The sequence below is a fragment of the Peromyscus leucopus genome, chromosome 13, assembly GCF_004664715.2.
Source record: "Peromyscus leucopus breed LL Stock chromosome 13, UCI_PerLeu_2.1, whole genome shotgun sequence".
Lineage (NCBI taxonomy): Eukaryota > Metazoa > Chordata > Mammalia > Rodentia > Cricetidae > Peromyscus > Peromyscus leucopus.
Genome location: NC_051074.1, coordinates 16,904,765 through 16,915,042, shown reverse-complemented (window position 1 = coordinate 16,915,042; position 10,278 = coordinate 16,904,765). Strand labels below are relative to the sequence as shown.

The following is a 10,278-nucleotide window of genomic DNA, read 5'->3' as shown; positions in this document are numbered from 1 at the left end:
TTCATGAGGGAGATCGGTCTGTAGTTCTCTTTCTTCGTTGCATCCTTGTTTAGTTTAGGAATCAGGGTAATTGTAGCCTCATAGGAGGAGTTTGGTAATGTTCCTTCTGTTTCTATTATGTGGAACAATTTAGAGAGTATTGGTATTAACTCTTCTTTGAAGATCTGGTAGAATTCTGCGCTGAAACCATCTGGTCCTAGGCTTTTTTTTGGGGGGGGGGAGACTTTTAATGACTCTTTCTATTTCCTTAGGGGTTATTGGAGTATTTAAATAGTTTATCTGGTCTTGATTTAACTTAGGTATGTGGTACCTATCCAGAAAAATGTCCATTTCTTTTAGGTTTTCCAGTTTTGTGGAGTAGAGGTTTTTGAAATATGACCTTATAATTCTCTGGATTTCCTCAATGTCTGTTGTTATGTCCCCCTTTTCATTTCTGATTTTGTTGATTTGGATTCTCTCTCTGTCTTTTGGTTAGTTTGGATAAGGGCTTGTCTATCTTGTTGATTTTCTCAAAGAACCAACTCTTTGTTTCATTAATTTTTGTATTATTCTCTTAGTTTCTAATTTATTAATTTCACCTCTCACTTTGATAATTTCCTGGTGTCTATTCTTCCTGGGAGACTTTGCTTCTTCTTGTTCTAGAGCTTTCAGATGTGCTGTTAAGTCACTAGTGTGGGATTTCTCCAACTTCTTTATGTGGGCATTTAGTGCTATGAATTTCCCTCTTAACACTACTTTCATAGTGTCCCATAAGTTTGGGTATGTGGTGTCTTCATGTTCATTGATCTCTAGGAAGTCTTTAATTTCTTTCTTTATTTCTTCCTTAACCCATTGGTGATTCAGTTGAGCATTATTCAGTTTCCATGAAATTGTAGGTTTTCTGTAGTTTTTGTTGTTGTTGAAATCTAACTTTAAACCATTGTGGTCTGATAGAACACAGGAGGTTGTTCTAATTGTTTTGTATCTGTTGAGATTTGCTTTGTGGCCAAGTATGTGGTTGATTTTAGAGAAAGTTCCATGGGGTGCTGAGAAGAAGGTATATTGTTTCTTGTTAGGATGGAATGTTCTGTAGATATCTATTAGGTCCAATTGGGTCATGACATCAGTTAAGTCCTTTATTTCTCTGTTAAGTTTTGATTTGGGAGATCTGCCCAGTGGTGAAAGTGGGGTGTTGAGATCTCCCACTATTAATGTGTGGGGTTTTATATGTGGTTTAAGCTTTAGTAATGTTTCTTTTACATATGTGGGTGCCCTTGTGTTTGGGGCATAAATGTTCAGAATTGAAACTTCATCTTGTGGATCTTTCCTGTGATGAGTATGTAATGTCTTTCTAGATCTCTTTTGATTGATTTTAGTTTGAAGTCTATTTTGTTGGATATCAGGATGGTTACCCCTGCTTGTTTCTTAAGACCATTTGATTGGAAAGTCTTATCCCAGCCTTTATTCTTAGGTAGTGTCTGTCTTTGAATTTGAGATGTGTTTCTTGTATGTAGGAGAAAGATGGGTCCTGCTTTCGTATCCATTCTGTAAGTCTATGTCTTTTTATAGGTGAATTAAGTCCGTTGGTATTAAGGGATATTAATGACCAGTGATTCTTCATCCCTGTTATTTTTGTTGGTAGTGTGTGTGTACTTCTCTTCTTTGGGGTTTACTGTTGTGGCTATATCTATTGCCTGTGTTTTCAAGTGTGTATCTGACTTCCCTCGGTTGGAATTTTCCTTCTAGTGCTTTCTGTAGGACTGGGTTTGTGGATAGGTATTGTTTAAATCTGGCTTTGTCTTCGAATGTCTTGTTCCTTCCGTCAATGATGATTGAAAGTTTTGCTGGGTATATTAGTGTTATTCTGATGGGTTTACCTTTATAGGTCACCTGGCCTTTTTCCTTGGCTACTCTTAATATTCTTTCTTTATTCTGTACATTTAGTTGTTTAATTATTATGTGTCGAGGGGACTTTTTTGGGGGGTCTAGTCTGTTTGGTGTTCTATAGGCTTCTTGTATCTTCATAGGCATTTCCTTCTTTAAGTTGGGAAAGTTTTCTTCTATAATTTTGTTGAATATATTTTCTGTGCCTTTGAGTTGGTATTCTTCACCTTCTTCTATCCCTATAATTCGTAGGTTTGGTCTTTTCATGGTGTCCCAAATTTCTTGGACAGTTTGGTTCATGACTTTGTTGGTTTTAGTGTTTCCTTCGACTGATGAAACTATTTCTTCTACTGTATCTTCAATGCCAGAAATCCTCTCTTCCATCTCTTGCATTCTGTTGGTTATACTTGCATCTGAAGTTCCCGATCTTTTACTCAGGTTTTCTATTTCCAGCATTCCCTCTGTTTGTGTCTTCTTTATTTTTTCAATTTCCCTTTTCAGGTCTTGGACTGTTTCCTTTGTTTCATTGCTTTTTCATAATTTTCTTTCAGTACTTTATTGTTTTCTTCCAGTACTTTATTGTTTTATTGCAGGACTTTATTGTTTTCTTGCAGGGCTTTATTGTTTTCTTCTAATTTGTTTGCCCTTTCCTCTAGTTGTTTACAGTGTTCCTCCAATTTTCTTGTCTTTTCCTCTACACAAGCCTCTACCTTCTTCATGATGTTACTCATAAGGCTACTTTCTTCTGCTTCTTCCAATTTTTGATGTTCAGGTCTAGATGTTGGAGGCAGGCTAGGTTCTGGTGATGCTGTATTGCTCTTCATTTTGTTGTATGTACTTCTGCATTGATGTCTGCCCATCTCCTTGTGGTTCCTTCTTGGTCTTATCAGTGTACTTGTTTCAAAAAGAGCTAACAGATTCAGGAAGTCTCTCTCTCTTGTCCAGATGGGAGTTCTCTTGTCCAAATGGGAACTCTGGGGCAGGATGGAAACTCTTATCTGGACCAGAAGTCTCTGGTCCAGAAGGGAAGTCGGGAGCAGGATGGGAGCTGGGGGCCGGTCTCTGAGTCTCAGGAGGTGGCTAGGGTCTCGGGCAGATGGGTGTGGTGGTGGGGCGTGGAGATTACAGGGGCTGCCGGGGGGCTTGGAGAAGGGGATCCCTCCCAGTGGGACTAGAAGGGGACCTGCCCGGTGGCCAGAACCTGGGGCTAAGTTGGGCAGGTCTTCCCAGAGTGGCTGGTGCCCAGGGATGGGGTCCAGGTTGGGCCCGGATACTCACCTCTGGTCCAGAAGGGAAGTCGGGGGCAGGATGGGAGCTGGGGGCTGGTCTCTAAGTCTCAGGAAGTGGCTGGGGTCTCGGGCAGGTACGCATGGGGGCAGGGCACAGAGATTGCAGGGGCTATGGGGCGGGGGCTTGGAAAAGGGTATCCCTTCCAGTGGGGCTAGAAGGGGACCTGCCTGGTGGCCAGAACCTGGGGCCAAGTTGGGCAGGTCTTCACGGAGTGGCTGGTGCCTAGGGATGGGGTCCGGGTTGGGCCCGGATACTCACCTCTGGTCCAGAAGGGAAGTCGGGGGCAGGATGGGAGCAAGAGAAAATTTTTTTAAAAAGTTCCTATTTGAAGCTGCTCTGCTCTGTTTGGTATATGTGTGTGTGTGTGTGTGTGTGTGTGTGTGTGTGTGTGTGTGTGTTATACACACATGTATATGCACTTTGTTTATTCATGTCTTCCCATATTAGGAAAGTATATGAGTATTTCAGTACATAGGAAGAAATATATAGATTATATATATATATATATATATATATATATATATATATATATATATATATATATATATTTTTTTTTTTTTAAAATCACCTTTGCTGATTATCAGTTTTGGGAGAGATGTTTTCTATCTTAACTTCCCATACACACAGGCAAAACATTGATACTGATAGAAGTACCAATAACTAAAGAACAGTACACCTTTGATTGCTCTTATTTATACCATTGAATACGATGAGTGTTGCTTTCATTTGTATATCTAATACTTTTAAAATGTGTGTATGTGTATGAGAGAGGAGAGAGAGAGAGAGAGAGAGAGAGAGAGAGAGAGAATATGAACTCCGGTGATTGAGGAAATTAGAAGAGGATGTCAGATCTCTTGGAACTAGAGTTATAAGAGGCTATGAACTATCTCAAATGTCGTAAACTAAATTCTGGTTCTCTGTGAGAGCAGCAAGAAGTGTTCACCACTGAGCCATGTCTCCAGCCCTTCCTTTGTATTTTAAGGTATTCTGAGGAGACATCAAAGTCCAAAGAATGCAGTTACTATTTTAAAATTAAATAAAATTAATTAAAACGTTAGACAAGATATTTATTGTCCATATTTCTTTCTAGTAAAACTATCACTTAACCTGTCTCTTTCTTATACACTGTGCTGTTTGAGGACAATATGCACCACAGTACATTCAGATAACTTTCTACAAAAGAGTCACTTGATTGTAAATCAAAGAAATTCTGCAGTCCAGAGGTGATCTGCATATTTAACATGTGAGGGTGGTGTCAAGAAGCTGATGTTTTCTAATGTGATTTGCAATATAATCCATAAAGAATAACATTTTGTATGAATTAGTATTTCTATATATCAACTCTACTTACTAAAATAATAGTGAATTAGCATTCTCCACATTAATACAATGTACTTTACACTTAATTTCTATTCTGAAATAATATCCCTATTCCATTGTTTATTATTATGGTAATTTTAATAATCCCTATATGGTTCTTTGCATATAGAAAAGTATAGCATAGAGTTTAAATCTTGAAAATCAAATATTTTAAGATTTGAACACAATCACATCTTTGCTTCATACTTTTTTCAAAATATAGAGCCAAGTCAGCAGTATTGCATCGCTTGGGAGCTTGTTAGAATCTGAATATCCAGGGTGGCTCTCGGTAAGCTGTTTTGTAAGCCCTCAAGATACTTGGGATGCATTCAGTTTTTTGGGATCCAGGTCTCTGGGATAATTGGACCGAGGATTGGTGCTGTAGAATAATTGGACTAATACCTTAGGATATCTCCCACATTAAGGCTGGCAGGTCTTAAGTGGGAAAATGAGTCTGATGCTACTTAGCCAGGCTTCACAGATTACACCCCTCTTTTCTTTGCCTGGGCTAATTGTTATAAGGCCAATGTGGTTTATTTCACAGCTTATCCAATTGTTGGACCATTACATTTATGTATCCTCAAAGACAACCCAGAGAGTTCTCTAATTCTTATAGTTCATGATAGGCTTTAAATTAACTAGATAACCTGAAAAGATAAATTTTCTGGCAGGAGGAATCTGATACTTTTCAATGCACCTAATTGTTCAGAAAGATTAGCCAGCTTTTTCCTCTATTGGAAATAAAGATAAGGACACCGGGGTCTACTTGCAGCTGGAAGCTTGCAGGGGAATGGAAGTTATGCTAATATTATGCAGAGGATGCTCTGACACTGTTTTGAGACCTGCATCTAAATCATATATTTTATGTTGCCTGTTTTTATTTAGTGTCTTTCACTTATCATTTGAAAGGTAATAAAAAGAAAAATCAATTTTCCTTTTACTTTTTTTTGCCAGAATATAATTTAAATTCTCTATGATACAATGAAAATTTGTAATGATCAATTGACTTTGTTTTTGAATGAGAATATCAGGTTTTTGGTCAGTATCACCGTGTGTGTTGTGATAACACTAGTGCCATTTGCTATGGTGAAATATCTTCCATTGATATATGCATATGAGAGGCTACATGTTAACTTTCGATTCCCTTTGCTTTTTACTTTTCATTTTTACCTTTCACTCTTTCTTGTTTGAATGTCCCAAATCATTCTTGCCTTGACTGGCTCGCTGTAGATATATACTTGGCTATCACAAAACTATTCCATACTTTGCTATTTCTACTGTGCTTGCTTAATTGGGTAGTCAGGGACTCTTTGAAATCCTGTACCATACCACAGTACCACAACGTTCTCTGGGGTCTTCCAGAAAATATTGAACATAGGAAAACACAACTAAACTAAATAGGATTCTGCTTTTAATGGAAAAAGACTAGTTGGTACAGAACAGGAACATCATTCAGATCACTGGGAATCAGGAAAATAAAAGTGAGTGGGGCAATACCAGCTTAGAAGATGAAATCAATAATGTCTCCCTGTGAATGTTTGATTGAGAGAAGACGCCCATATGCTCATGTATGAACACTTGGTCCCCAGTTACTGGTACTGTTTGAGGAGGTTATAGGGAGAACATCATGGGGAACAGGTTTGGAGAGTTCATACCCCCTCACACATTTGGAGTTATTTACCTATGCTACATTTTTGTGTTTGAAGGTATGATCTGAAACCTGCCTGTTCCTACCACAATGCCTGCAGTATGGTGCTGTGCCTCACCTCCATGATAGACTCTTAACCCTATAGAACTCTAAGTCCGAATAAACTCTTCCTTGTTCAGGTATCCCAACAACAAAAACATCACTGATACAGATGTTGATATCAGAGAGCAGTCTCTTGTTATGAAAAATCTGACCATTCTGTTTTAGGGAGGAACACAGAGGACTTTGAGACCTTGGACTAGAAAAGAAGCGTAAAGCTCTATGCAGAGCTTAAAGAACCACCATAGTAGCATCCTAAGACAGTAGTACCAAGAGCAAAACAGTCTGCCGAGGCCCAGCCCAAAAGGTTTCAGAGGAAAGTAAGACCTTCAACAGTAGCAGGGCCAGAGGCCATTCTTGTGATGGTCTAGGAAAGAATATAGTTGCCTTCTGCCTTTGTCCAAAGAACTTGCCAGAGGATAAATTAAAATATAATGGGCTAGTTTCTTAGTGGAGGAAATCTGAAGCTAATATACTGTTGATTTTCTCACGTGGTTGTTACTGATGATGTAGATTCATGTCTACATTGTTAAAAAGAAAATAGGCAGAAAGACACACAAATTGTACATTTGGAGGGGAAAAAAAGGAGCACTAGGAAATTTTATGTTAGAGCCATGGCATGTGTTTCAAGAGAAGAGAATTGAGTCACTAAGGAGAGACTGCCTTTGCCCTGGGACCAAAAGAAAAGTGCCCTGAGGAAATCACTCACCTAGAGCCTCATGTAGGATATAGAGCCAGGTCAAAAGAGATTTTCTGTTGCAGGCAGCAGAACTTTGGGGCCGAGCCTTCTAAGTCCTGTAAAAATTAGCCCTAGACACTCGACATGGACCTTCAGAACTCGAGTTTGATCTGCTGGTTTTCAGCATTGCTTTGGTCCAGTATTTCTTCACCATACTCTTATTCCTTTGAAATGGTAATGCACAAACTGTGCCATTAGATGCTATAAGCATGAAATTTGCTTTTTGATTTTTGCAGTGTTACATTTAAAAGATTGTCTTGAGTCACAGAAGAGACTTCAGGACTTCGAACTTTTAAAGTGTTAATGCCAAGACTTTGGGAGTGTTCGTTCAAAAATGAAGAAAATGCTTTTTTAAAAAATAAAAATAAAAATAAAAATGCCCAGGACCCTGCAGGTTCTGGGAGTGGAATGTTCAGTTTTGAATGTAAACTGTACACTGTAGTCCTGGAAATTTAACTTGGTTCCCAGTAAGTGGTAGTGTTTTGGGAGGTTTAAGTGTGCAGCTTTGCAGGAAGAATTATATCACAGAGAACATATTTTGAGATTATATTGATTCTACCTAATCTAATTTGGTGTCTGCTTTATGCTTGCCATTGAATATGTGACCTCTCAGTTTACTGATCCTGCCACCAACCCTGCTGATTGCAGTCATTCTTCCTTGTCATGATGGACACTTACAGCTGTGGAACTTCAGACCCAAGTAATCTCATTCTTCCATGAGCTGTTTTGGTCATAGTGTTTTATCACAGTAACAGAAAATTAACCAACATATTTCTTGAGTAAAGTGGAAACAACTCTCTTTGCTGTTGAAAGACAAAAGAGGCAAACAAAAATGAAACAAGCCTGGGTACTTGCAGAGAAAAGAGGTTGGAGAGGGAGAATCTGATGTCATTTGATGAGAACTTACTCCCCTTATGCTCTAGCTGTGTGAGATACAATGGATAGGTTCCTCTATTTTAATAAACTCAGTGTGATTCTGTTCCTTCCAATGAACATACCAGATTCAATTTAACTCAAACTTTTATTTTTTTTTTATGTAAAGCAGACAGTTACATTGATTTTTATAAACTAGGATGAGTAATCTACATCATATATGGACTCTTCTGCGGTCAATGGATTTTGAGTTTAAAATATTTAAAAAGTAGTTTAGGAACTATAGGAATTCTTTTTGAAGGATTTTCTTTATTTTTTCTTTAAATTATTTTAAGGCATCTTTAAAAAATCACTTTCTTTCTTAGTTGTAATCGTGTTCCTTTTGAAACAAATTAACAGTAGAGTTTGAGCCCTGCCTTCCTCACTAGGTGCTCAGGTCCTGCTTTGCAATGAATCTTCAGTAGAGACTTCACTCTCTTCCCACCAGCCAAGCCCTCCAACCCAAAGAACCTCCAGGTCTTCTTTGACCTGGACCTCGGTGGGGAGTGAATTGGTCAACTTGTTTTAGAATTGTTTGCAAATATTATTCCTGGAAAAAAAAATGTGTGCATTGTGTACAAGAGAGAAAGACACTGGATCCATAACTTGGGAAACCATTTTATAGGATGCCCTTTCCACCAAAATATTAAAAATTTTATGATTTATGGTAGAGACTTCTCAAATCAGAATGGGATAGGAGGAGAAGCATTTATCGTGAAAATTTTGAAGATGAAAATTTTCACTAAAAGCGCAATCAAGAGAGTTTGCTGAGCATGGCAAATACAGGCCCCAATACACATGGTTCTTAGTTCTGTATCACAACAGATCCAACACTTAACTGGGGTGGGGAAGGTGGTATTTGGTCAAGTCATTATAGGACTAAGTGTGGCAAGAATGTTTGACAATGTAGAAATGAATGGTGAAAAACCTGCCAATTTATTGGTTATTTCCATATGTAGAGAATGGATAATGGAAATGACTGTGGAATTCTAGACCGAATTTTCTCCAGTCCTGCCTTACCAGAAGCCCAGACAAATGTCTCCCAACCACGGTCCCACAGCCACTTATAAAATAGTCACTCAGAGGCTTGTATTAATTGTGAACTGTATGGCCAATGACTTCAGCTTCTTGCTAGCTAGCGCTTTCATCTTAAATTAACCCATTCCTATAAATCTGTATGTTACCCTGTGACCCTGGGGTTAGCAGTCTGCTGGCAACTTTTTGCTTGTTTGGTGGTAGCTGGCATCTCTCTCGACTCCACCCTTCTCTTCACTGTATCTCTGCTTGGATTTCCCACCTGGCTGTAAACTTTCTTGTCATAGGCTAAAACAACTTTATTTATTATCCAATGGGAGCCACACACATTCACAGCATACAGAAAGACAGAATATCCCACAACTGGGAATATTCTTCAAAATTTGGCTCTGGGGATAGCTCAAGGATGTAGATACATATTTAAAAGATGTAGACACGATTTTGTTAAAAACTGAAGACTTGTCCGGCAGTGGTGGTGCATGCCTTTAATCCCAGCACTTGGGATGCAGAGCCAGGTACATCTCTGTGAGTTCCAGGCTAGCCTAGCCTACAGGGTGAGAACCAAGACAGACACCAAAACTACACAGGGAAACCCTATCTCAAAAAACAAGACTTAAAAATTATTTTAAATACTTTCTTTTAAAAAAAATCTCAGAACTGGAAGATAGCTACTAAAGGCATGCAAAGGATTTAAGGTATGCAGATAATTCAATGGCTTTTGTTGAGACAGCTGATACATCCAGACTGCAACCCATATCCTTAAGCTGTTTACTGAGTATTGTTGCTTGTAAATTGAAGATGTCAAATTGGCAAGGAGCAATTGGTATTTCTTTGGAGGCTCTTGACATGGACCCATCAAACACCAAAGCACTGCACTGCAAAGTGCAAGGAATGCAAGATTTAAAAGAATATGATCAAGCATTGCCAGATCTTAAGACAGCACAGGAGATAAGCCTGGGAGATAAAGATTTCCAAGCAGAATTGTTTAAAGTCAAATAAATAATAAAGGCATAGAAAGGTAAAAACAAAGGCAATGTATGCAAAAATGATTGCTTATTAAAGATTAAACTTTGTATAAGTGTTACAGATTGATTATATAAAGGATAGTGTAAGTTCCTGTCTACATATGATGTCTGATGTGTTTCTCTCAATACTTTGTCATCATTATTTATGTAGCAGTACTAGCATATGTTCCTTCTTAATAAAGTGTTATTGAATAAAGTGAATCCCATTAAAAAATTCTGTCCTCATTTTTTTTAAATATTCAAAGATTTACTAAACAAGCGTCATAGCCCAGGACATATATCAAAACCACAAAATTTAATTAGTTTTT

At 38.3% G+C, this 10,278-nt stretch overlaps 1 pseudogene; it reads left to right on the top strand.

Moving 5' to 3' along the window:
• Window positions 1-6,139: 6,139 nt before the first annotated feature.
• LOC114696340 lies at window positions 6,140-10,005 on the top strand (annotated as a pseudogene).
• The last annotated feature ends 273 nt before the right edge of the window (window positions 10,006-10,278 follow it).